Source organism: Hydra viridissima, unplaced genomic scaffold, assembly GCF_058129835.1.
Source record: "Hydra viridissima isolate aposymbiotic clone 2 unplaced genomic scaffold, HvirCarnegie_v1 scaffold_6, whole genome shotgun sequence".
NCBI lineage: Eukaryota > Metazoa > Cnidaria > Hydrozoa > Anthoathecata > Hydridae > Hydra > Hydra viridissima.
This window is the reverse complement of record NW_028324305.1, coordinates 4,493,189-4,500,252: the sequence shown is the minus strand read 5'-3', so window position 1 is coordinate 4,500,252 and position 7,064 is coordinate 4,493,189. Positions and strand designations below refer to the sequence as shown.

The 7,064-nt window shown below is 31.5% G+C and overlaps 1 pseudogene across 1 annotated transcript; it reads right to left on the bottom strand.

Moving 5' to 3' along the window:
* Window positions 1–5,683: 5,683 nt before the first annotated feature.
* Window positions 5,684–7,033, bottom strand: LOC149886730 (uncharacterized; annotated as a pseudogene). The gene is made up of 3 exons (XR_016453644.1): window positions 6,758–7,033; window positions 6,525–6,687; window positions 5,684–5,852 (listed from the first exon to the last, which is right to left on the bottom strand). The product of XR_016453644.1 is annotated as an uncharacterized LOC149886730 (transcript).
* Window positions 7,034–7,064: the final 31 nt, after the last annotated feature.

Below are 7,064 nucleotides of genomic sequence, written 5' to 3'. Positions count from 1 at the left end.
GAACTGGACAACCCTGTGTTGTGTTGCATATAAACACAACCCTGTGTTGTGTTTATATGCAACACAACACAGGGTTGTTCAATTCTGGTGTGAAAAAGCTGGTGTCAACACTAAATCAAGTTGTTTCAAGTCGGATTGTAGAAAAGAATTTCCTCTCTAAGTTTGACCAGTTGAGCAAAAAACTTGAAAGTCATTTTACCAAAACTTGGATCAAAGTTGCAAATGATCCAAATGACATTGAATGACATTGTTTTGGCAAGAGTATTGCCAAAACAAGCATGGACAACACCAAAAATGGTGTTGTCCATGCTTGTTTTGGCAATACTCTTGATTACAGCTACGCTAAAAAAATTGAGCAGTTCAGAGTCTCCTATTTACAACTTCAGGGTACCACAATCACTCCCAAGGTTCATGCTGTTATTCACCATGTTATTCACCATAGCTCTTTAGGAATTTATTCAGAGCAAGCAACTGAAGAACTCCATCATCTTTTCAGAAACAATTGGCAAAGGTACAAGAGACCAACCAACCACCCAGAATATGAAGACTGACTGCAAAGATGCATCACAGACTTCAACAGCAAAAAATTGGATTAGGAATATTACAAGTTTTGACGCTTTTCTCAGGAAAAAATAACTAGAATTGAAACTTTGCTTTGTAAGAATTGAAGAATTGTTGTTTACCAGTGAATTTACTGCATAAATATTTTTGTTATGTTTTTGGGATGAATAAAAATTTTGGGATGAAAAAAAAAAAAGCCAACTTTGTTAGTTACTTACCAGCTATGTATTTAATGGGATTTTATGCAAAATTTGAAAATGGATTTTCTTCCACGGACGGTGTAACCAGATTTAGGGACTTAGTAACCACCAATGATTGTACAATCATACCCCTAAAAGATTTTTCTGGGTCATGACATCAAGCAATACTTCATTTTTTTTACAACAGTGCATTCTTTAAACTGCAGTTATTTTTACTTTAATTGGTAGTGTCCACCTTTTTACATTTCTCCACGTTTATGATTTCGCTATAACAGTTTTGTTCAAATAGCAATAATAATCTCTGCAATGACTCTGAAATGAGATCATTCATTAAGTTAAATGAAATTACTGTGTATTTTTTTTTTTTTTTCCTCCGCAAAAATTCATTACATTTATAATATTAAAATCTTCCAAAAGACATTTTTTTTTGTTATTTGAATTATCGTTTTTCTGAGAGTGTTATTATTAAATCAAATCAAGTTCATATATATATATATATATATATATTTATATATATATATATATATATATATATATTTATATATATGTATATATATATTAGGGTGCATCAAACACCCCAAGGTTTTTAAATATCCTTGTACTCATTTTAAAAAGTTTTCTTTTGGGTCAAAATGGTATAATATAAAATATTTCTTACTTATATTAACATTTAGGGGGTCCTCCTGTTATTTGAAAAATTTACATTTACCTATCATAGACTATAAATTATTATTTAGTTCTTCAACGGTTTTTCATATTTAAGTTTGAAATAAATAATGTTAATTTAGCTTAATAATACTATATCTTTGATAAATATATCCTTGTTGTCTGCATTTGAATGAATTAAATATTTTTTGACTTCCTTATCAGAGAGAAATCTGGAAATTTTTCCTGCTATTTAGATTATATCAGTTGGTAAGCAACTATATATTCAAAACAACAGAAAAATTTTATAATCTTTTAATATTTTAATTGTATAATTTTACATATTCACTAATTTTTATCATTTTTCATACCATGAGTAATAACAGGGAAATTTAGTACCATTAAACAACTTCTCATTATTATTTACCAACTTACTTTTAATTGCTAATTGTACTTGTGGTGGTTTTTTTACCTTTAAATATCACAACTTACGTGAATTGTACCTTGCCTATTTCTTGATTAGTATGACCTGTAATGGTATCTCCTTCCAATTCACAATCCAAAGGTACCAGTAAGTCCCCTGCAGTATTTGGTTTGAGTGAAGCTATTTCGCCTGAAGATGCAGTGATCACTGGTGCCCGCCTTCAAACCAAACTTTAAGTTCTCCGCTGTATGATGTGCCACACAAATGTTCCAAATAAAATCACTAATGTAAACCGTTCTCAATGGGAAGCACCAAGACAAGTATTGAGCCAATTAGTGGTATTTTTGGTCAAAGCAAATATTCCAATGATTTCAGAACTCAATGATTGTGAACGCATCATACAATTGCTAAAGGAAAATTGAAAACAAAACTGTAACTTTTGGATCAAAAGATAACATAATAGATAAAAAGATTCAATGAAGTAATGTGTGAAAGCAATTGGCACAGAGAAGAGCTGTTAAAGAAAACCAAAGAGCAGATGAAGAAGGAGAAGAAACAACAACTCGAAGCCTATTAGATACAGATAATAGCGATGAAGGTGAATGTGACATAAGTTTTTTGACTCGGAAGACAAGTAAACGATGCCATCACCGTTCCTCACTTACTGGGACATCTGCATTTATTCCTCATGACATATTGAAGCGTCCGAGACTTGTTGCTTTAGCAACACGCTTGAATATGTCTTCAGCTCAACAAGCAACATTTACAGCAGCTTTGATTGAAGAGTCACAAGACAACAGTTCTAATGTGTCTACTTCTTATGCTACTGCAGACAGATTCTAGTGAAATGTTGTACAGCAATTGGCAGAAGACTATAAAGAACAATGGGTTGCACAAGACTTGGCAACTCTTCTTTGGGACGCAAAATTGATGGCTTCTTTAACTGATAAGAACGTGTCTGAAATACGGCTTTGTGTAGTGGTTGGAAATGCAGAAAACTTGAAGCTACTTGACGTTCCAATATATCCATCTCGCGAAGAAAGCTCAGGCAACAAAATAGCTAATCTTACACTTGATTGATCTGTTAAATTCTTGGCATTGTACAGAGTCAATTGTCAACATGACATTTGACACAACCGCCTCAAACACAGGCTACGTTTCTGCAGCATGTGACAATCCAACAAAGACTTGGTAAAGTCTTGCTATAGTCAGGGTGTCTCCATCATATTGGGGAAGTTGTGCTTTCACATTTGTTTGAAGATCTTAAGATTGAGACTTCCAAATCACGTAGTTCTTTTTTCAAAATTCCGAAAGAACTTTAGTCTTATAGGCAAAACGTTTAAGCAATCGTCTCCAACACGTTTTGACTCGACTAAGTCTTACAGTCAAGAAGCCAAAACTTTTCTTTCCTCGTGCAGCTCTAAAGTTCTCAGGGCTACTCAAACTGAGTTTAAACTGAGACGTGATGATTACAAGGATACATTTGTATCCTCTGTGTCAATACACACTGTTCTTAGACACAGAGGATAAATAAGACAACGTCATAACCTTTAACAGACCGGGTGCATTGCACAAGGCAAGATGGACGGCCAAATTAATCTATTCTATCAAAATATGCCTGTTGCAACAGCATATTAATGATTTTCCTCGAGGGAGTGTTACAACCGCCAACAAAGTGCAAAAAATATATGACTTTGTTGTATTTGTGACACATGTTTACATCACATGGTAGATGACGTGCTCATCAGCTGTAGATGCTCCTTGGAACGATCTTCAGCTCTTTCTCAAACTTTTGCAATATGAAGCAGTAAATGCTAATATTACAAAGAGTGCCATTCGTGCATTTCAGCGCCATTTGTAGTGTCTAACTACAGAAATGGTGCCTCTGGCTCTATTTAGCCATTTTATACCATGCGCTGATAAACGTCTGCTAACTGACCGGTTAATTGAAATTCAACCAGCCGCACCTGCTACATCCCCAAGAGGACAATATGGGAAAGGTTTGGAAAGCAACAGTTCCCTTCTAAAACAGAAATCACATTATAACTAAACTGGCAGATTTTGTTCTATAAGATTCATGGTTTACGTTTTACGCACTAAAACTGCAGCCAAGTTTCTTAAATGAAGACGTTTCTCGCTGGTCTAAATCTGGAGCATATCAAGCTTCAATCATTAATATTCAAGCAATAAATGTCATTAATGACTCTGCAGAAAGAGGGATTAAGCTTAGCAGCGACGTTTTAATAGCTGCCAAGAATGAAGCAGCGAACCAAAACAAATAGCAAGTGATCGAAAAGGATCGTCAAAGGCAACCAGATTTAAGAAAATCAAGCTAAAGTTTATATAAGCAACTACCTAACCAACAACAAGTCGTCTTAAAGACAAATTAAAGACATTCTGATATTGGTCTTAAGGATATCTTAAACTGGTCTCAAATGAAACACAGTAAGTTGTCTTATTTAACACGTATTAATGACGGCTTTAAAAGACATATAAGATAAGATATATACATATATATAAATATATATATATATATATATATATATATATATATATATAATATATATATATATATATATATATATATATATATATATATATATATATATATATATATATATATATATACACATATCCCAGGTACACACTAGCATCTGCCCGATATTGGCACGACGTCCGCATTTAATCAGCTACAGATGTAATTTTTATATACTTTTGATGGGCGGCTGCTTATCAGCAGGACATAAACAAAGATGTAAAAATGCCATCAGCGCGACCTCCGCATTTAATCGACTACAGATGTAATTTTTATGTATTTTTGACGGGCGGCTGCTCACCGGCAAGACGTAAACAAAAACGTAAAAATGACATTGACAATTTACCTTATTATGATGAATAAGCTGATGAATAGCCGATCAGGAACTGTTTGGAAAAAATACAACTAAGTTATATATGGCATGTATAAAGGTACACCAATAAATGTATAAAGGTACACCAATAAATGTATACTTGATATAGACTCAATCAAATACGAAAACTGAAACAATATTATTATTTATTACATTAAATAATTATATATATACAATACATTTGTTGTAGGTTTGAAGTATAAATTATTGTAAGTTTATAGGATTATTATTTACTTATATTTTTGCCATTTATATATTACTTTTTAAAACTGCAGACATGGCAAAAAAAGTTTATAATGTAGGCTTTAATTAAAAATAAAAAAAATTTAAATAAAACAGCTATGCTGTATTATTTAAGCAATCACTAACATACATACATACCTACTAATGTATGTATGTATGTATGTATGTATGTATGTATGTATGTATGTATGTATGTATGTATGTATGTATGTATGTATGTATGTATGTATGTATGTATGTATGTATGTATGTATGTATGTATGTATGTATGTATGTATGTATGTATGTATGTATGTATGTATGTATGTATGTATGTATGTATGTATGTATGTATGTATGTATGTATGTATGTATGTATGTATGTATGTATGTATGTATGTATGTATGTATGTATGTATGTATGTATGTATGTATGTATGTATGTATGTATGTATGTATGTATGTATGTATGTATGTATGTATGTATGTATGTATGTATGTATGTATGTATGTATGTATGTATGTATGTATGTATGTATGCATGTTTGTATTTATGTATGTAATTGTGTGTGTATATATCAAATTGTGCTATTTTTAGATATTTCGTATTATGCTTTTTTTGCTTCATTTGTTGCAGGTTTTGCACGATTGGCATCCCAAGAAGAATAAAGAAAAATAATATCTCAAACATAAAAAATGGGAACTTTATCGAAGCTTTATAATTATTGCTCAAAAAAATCCTGCATATTTATCGAAGGCAACTCTTTCTTGGTCTCCTCCCGCCTTTTACGACCTTTACCTCTAACAAATGAAAACGCAGTCTTGTTTTAATAGCTGACTGAATTTCAGCGTTTTTTGCTTCCTTTGTCATGGGATTTGCACGCACAGAATCTGTATAATACATAAAAGTGCTATAAACCCTTTGTGTTTGCAAGCAGTTGAAATATACTATATTAATACTAATTTCATTTCAAAAAATATTTAAAAGATTAATTGCTTGTCACAAATCAGGATATGAAGTTATAAATGCCACTGCTTTACAACTTGTACTGAGGAAGCTTTTTACTTTCAAGTATTCTAACACTTTTAACATCAATACTGCTTAAAATACAAACTGCAGCCAAAATACCATAAATAATTTCCATAAAATTTAACCCTCAAATTAACGAAATTGTGAAAGTGGAAACTTAAGGAATAATTACCATGTTGTTACCATTGTATTGTTACAATAGCATTTATAAAGTTTTGATATAATGGTTTGTAAATCTGAAAAGACCCCTTGTCAGTAGTGCGAGCTCTCTAAAATAAGTTTTTTTAATTGAGTCCTTGCACATGATTTTAGATTTTTATTATCTGATTTTTAATAAATGTTATTATAAAAGAACATTTATTACTGATAAGCATTTTAAAAGAACTATTTGATCACAAGATTCTAATTTTGCAGGACAAATTTCACTTGACTACATGAAAACTAAAGTCTTCTTTCACAAAAACTATTTTTTCAAGCAATAATTGTAACTTTTTCAATTTACTCAAATAATATACATACAATTATTTACTAACCGCAAACGATGTCCTTAAGCTGGAGGACAGAAAAAGCATGTTTATTTCCATGGGCCATGAAAATAAAACAGCTGTTTACCAAATCATCAGTAATGACCATTTTCATTTTTTGTCTAACAGTCTCCATCAAAGTAAAACCTCCTTGAAGACCAAGATATTGTGTCTAAACATAATGTATAACTCAAACTTAAAGCAAAAATAGTTTAAGTTAGTCATTAGAACAAAAAACTCACTATCTGCAACTTGTCCAGCGTTGGACTGTCGCAATTTCTTTTCATAATTTTGCACCTGTTCAAATGTTTGCAATTGCAAAATTGCATTTTCAGAAAATTTTGGATTAACTGTTGCAATCTTTAAGTCAAAATGCTTTAAAATCGCATTTTGTTGTTGTGAAGAACATTGAATTTGAGGCATTATGACATCGTTCTGTTTTTGACTTCCACCAGCAACTTAACTATATCATCTAAATGTAATTTGTTTTCCATTTTAAATTGAATCAAGTCTAAATCAAAAGTTTGAATACATCTTTTATGTAATTTT